Genomic DNA, 4,880 nt, shown 5'->3' with positions numbered 1-4,880 from the left:
TGGAAGAGCAAGGCACAGTTATTACGCAGCTGAACCCAAAGACCACCCAGGAGATGTGGTCCAGTTGTGAAAGGCAGATGCAGGGTCCTTATTGTGATAAGAAATTCAGGCCTTTTCTAAGGAGGGATAGTCCTTTGGTAGTGTGGAGATTTTCTTGATAACTCAAATTATCGGTCAGCAAACATCATGGGGCCTATTAGCTAACATAAGCACATCTTAGTGTAATTACCCCAGAGAGTCAAAGAGCTGTGTCATGAAAGTCACTTTCACTCCAGATATGGTTGTAAAGCACATCACATTGTTTCTTAATGGCTATAATTCAGTCGGAATGGGCAGAGCTCAATTAGGGAGTCTGAGAAAATTGTACTGAGTCTTGCTTGGATGGCATCAACAGAGACACCCGAAAAGTCAGTCGTTGGAGCAAATCCTTCAGCGTCCATCATCCATTGTTCGGTGTTTATGTTTGATTGGTCTGTGACTGCAGTGTCTCTTCCCTCACAGGCTCCCAAACAGCCACACAGGAAACAGGCAGTATAAACACGGTGCTCAGCAGATCCTCTCTTGCCTTGACTGAGCTGCAGAACCACAATGTAAACACATGGAGACACCGGCTAGTCATTTTGAAAATGTCTGTAAAACTATGAGCCATCGCTCAAGCAGAAATTTTACCAGTGCCTTGTGAGAGTAAGAGATTTCAGAAAATTATTCCGAGACAGCGTTTCTTCTTTTTGTGTCAGTGAAATGCAGCAGGCAATTCTCCGAAACAGCGTGCCGTGGATTTGACTGATTTCTCTTGTATTTTCTAATGAGGCAGAACAAAACACTTAACCTCCTAGGACCTGTCGTCCACATATGTGGACATCACATTTTGGGTTATTTAGACCAAAATACTCAATTTTGCTCTACATCGGCCTGATATCCACTTACGAGGACATTATACTGCTACTGTTCTATCAAAATTTTAAATGAATATCCTCATATATGGCTCTTATTTTTCTTAAAAACAAAAATAAGGTTAAAAAAAAAATCTGGTAATTCTTTGTTTTTACATTCATCGGGCCCCAATATGCCCAAATATCAAAGAGAAATTAAAAATGCATGTCGTGGAAGAGTTCGGGTCTTAGGAGATTAAACAACTGAAGTACTCGTGTTCTGTGCGGCTATACTTCCATGCACTGAGCCAAATGCTAAATGAAAAATGGACTGGTGCTTATATTGTGCCTTTCTACTCAATTTTAGGACTCCAAACATAAAATTGTAAGCACAAACACCAAGAAGTTATTTTCTCACAGTGAGAACACATTCTAATGTTTAGCTCTTTGGAGGGTGATGTTTATATAACTGTACCATATTCAGCATCTAATATACAAGTATATGATTATTTAATGATTAGTAGTAAAAACGAAGAACAGTTAAGTTTAATTGAAATGTCCGTTTTGTGGGTAACTAGCTAAAAACCAAAGGTGCTAAAGTGAATGCTAAAGGAAAGGAGTTCTTTTTTTCTGGGAACCATAAGCAAAAATCTTTTGAGATGTTTATTTGTAAAACCAAAATTTTTGGCCTGCTTGTGCCGAAAGGAGGAAAATCAAGGGAATAACTATTGCCATTTCAATTTATTCTCAAATAATTGTAAGTGTATAAATTAATAGTTGTTGAGGTATTTTAGCCTCACCATAGATAGATGTAAAAAAAACAAAGATAAACTAGAAGTGAACTGTATAAAGTAAACTATAAGGCAAAGATGGAAAATAATAATTTCCTTAAATAGACAGTCTATTATCACTCTCTATGTTATGTCTTATAATAGTGCTGTTTTGTTGAGGAAGAACTGCACTGTTGCAGTTATGTTCTTCAAGGTGTAAAAATGAAAAGCACAGGCTAAAATCTTTGCACTGTTACTGATTTTTTATTAAATGATACTTACAGCTTTTTGGCCCGCTTTAACATTTAGACCTCTGAAAGCCCTTTGGGGAATGTATTTTTAGCAGCATTGTGGTGGTTTTAACAACCCCGGTCAGAACAACATGCTGCAGATTGGTAAAGCAGGGAAACACCCTGGTGTTGGATTAAACGGCCTGCTGAACATCAGCAGCAACAACATTGCAATGTATTTAGCTAGACAATATTCATTTGCTGTGTGATGATAAAGATTACTGTTAAGCTGGTTTGTCAGTGTAATATGAACGGAGCTCTTGTGCTCTAGTTTACAGCAGTATACAGTAGTTTTAATGGGTTTTTTGGACATAATGTGCACTCCTTGTGCACTGTAAGTGCAACACTTTAGAAACATTAAAAACATTAAGTGTGTTTTGGCCATATATGCAAAAATAAAGCTTGTTTTTCCAGTGTAAAATGTAACCGCTACTGCTGAGAACTTTAGAACTATTTTAAAAATAGAAATTATTAAATGTGAGTCTGTAATGCATGTTTTACTGTTAATACCATTTATACATTTATCTATTAATTATTATTAGGTTGCCTGGTAGAAGAAAAAAGCAAAAAGCTTAATAACTGAAAGTAGAAATATTATAAAGCAACTGACATGAAAAAAGTTTTATTGCTGTTTAGTGTTAATGGTTTTTTTTTTCAGATTTGAAAAAAAAACAACAACTTTTCCCACTATAAATATAAATAAACATGTTTCCTCTTATTCAGTGTCTTTGCAGGTTCTTAGTCATCTAGGTCATAGTAGCTGTGAGTGCCAGCATTGATTCTCATTAAAATGTTTCTACTTGATTCAATTTAATGCACACAAAGTTACCTACAATGGTTCAGTTACACTTAAAAAGAGAAAAAAAAAATTATTATCATGCAGCCAACTTAGAGTCCAGAGAAGCAGAAATACTTTACTGACACGTCTGCCATGAAACACACTAACAGTTTTTCCTTTGTACTTAGAATTTGTTTGTTTTTTCACCCTACATGACTAAATACAGGTTTGATTGCTTACTGGTAACAATAGCAGTTTTAATATATTTTTAACTTGTAAGATTTGGAATAGAAGTGTTATGTATATTTATTTTTGGTTAATGCATTAAGGCAGTTTATTCTTTTAATTCAGTAAAGTAAACGAGACATTTACTGTAATAACAGGTGAACTGTGCAACTTGTTTTACTTCTGGGCTGTTCATAACTTAAGGTGGACTGTTTATACTGTATAATTCTAATAACTGCTATGTGGTTAGACTTTTCCAAATTTCACAATTTTCCAAGTCAGAAGTATAACAAACTTGACAAAATAACATTTTTCCTTTTTTGTTTCGTAGGTATATGGTTACACATTTTCAAAAAGGGTAAAAAATTGCTCTTTCGTTTACATTTTATTATTGTTTTAATATATAATGTGTACAATGGCAACATTTTGATGCAGTCTGACTTGATTGTTTCAAGATCAGCTATTATTTGAGTTACAGTAAATTTTGAAAAACTGCTTTCTGCTGTTCTTGGCTCTTTGTGAGATAAGGCAGTGTAAAGGTAGCTACAACAAGGGACACTTTTGATCTTAAACTAGACAAACCAACTGTATGCAGTTTCCAAGGCTGTCATTGTGCCCAGCAGGGGGCATGTTTTAACACATCATTTTAAACTATTTAAACATGGAATTTAACATACTGCATAATTTTGGTTTTAAATCACGAAAAATAGGCATACATATTCTTTGCCTCATTCCCTGAATGTCATTCAGAGAATTACTTGAAAAGGATGGACATACGTTTTTGGTTTTTTTTCCCCATTTCTGGGTACAGCAGGCAATGGAATATCAGACGTTAATTAGATGTACACAATAAATGACGTTCACTACACCACAAAATATGGGATGTTTGTCCTGCCCATACAAACAAATGGAGCCGAAAGAGCATATGAATTTTCCATAGTGGTGGGAGTGCAAGTGTATGTGTGGGTGTGACAGAGTCAGTATGCCACTTCAGTTTGGACACAACACTGGACCTTTGATCTTCCCACTGTGTCCCTGCCTGCCTTGCTGTGGCACAAACAAAGCTTATCTGTACCCTACTGGGGTCACAATCTCCCCCTAACCTTACACTTACATCGACTAAACTCCAGAATTTACTGTGAAAGTTCTTGTGCACTATTTCTCGTTTTTCCAAATGCCTCCTGGTTATTGTCAATTTAAAAATCCCCCTGTGCTAGCTCAACAAATCCCTTCTTAAGCAAGCAATGGAAGAAACTCTGTCTTTAGAGCACATAAGTTTTATAACACATATTGCGTTCAACATGACACTACAAGTTTTATATGAAGTGTTCATCTTATTGAGTAAGAACACATTTCCACAGTGACAATCCATTTTTGAGTTTAGTTGCTGTACTAGTGCACATGTTAACTTTACATAATGTACGATAAGATAAAAAACAAAAAACTAAACTAAACCAGAATTTAGAAGGAACCCCGTCTTTGTAAATATAGAAATGTAACACAGTCATCCATAGAGTATGATCTATGGACAGTTTCTAGGGATACTAGCACTGGAAAAAATGTAACCTCAGGTACTGAGGTTGGAAGCAGAGATTGATTGATTTATTGGTTGACTAACTGATTTCACTCTGTTCACAACAAATTAAACAAGCTACAAATAAACTGACTGATGAATACTGACCACAACAGAACAACTAATGTGCAAACAGCCTTTCATATCAAACTGACTACAGTGGTAGATCAAATAATAGGAGCTGCTATTGTCACCCAATGTCAAGTCAAAGTCATTATGCAACATCAATTCAAAAACATTTAACCACATGTACATAAAATCCTCCATGACGCATCTCTGAGCCTCACCTTCATACTGCACTAACTAGTCACTAAATTGCCTTTGTCCATATCAATTGTACTATAAATGTTTAAATAACTCACACCCTTTTAT

This window comes from Astatotilapia calliptera, chromosome 18, assembly GCF_900246225.1.
Source record: "Astatotilapia calliptera chromosome 18, fAstCal1.2, whole genome shotgun sequence".
NCBI lineage: Eukaryota > Metazoa > Chordata > Actinopteri > Cichliformes > Cichlidae > Astatotilapia > Astatotilapia calliptera.
The sequence above is the reverse complement of the archived record's forward strand: the minus strand, read 5'-3'. Positions refer to the sequence as shown.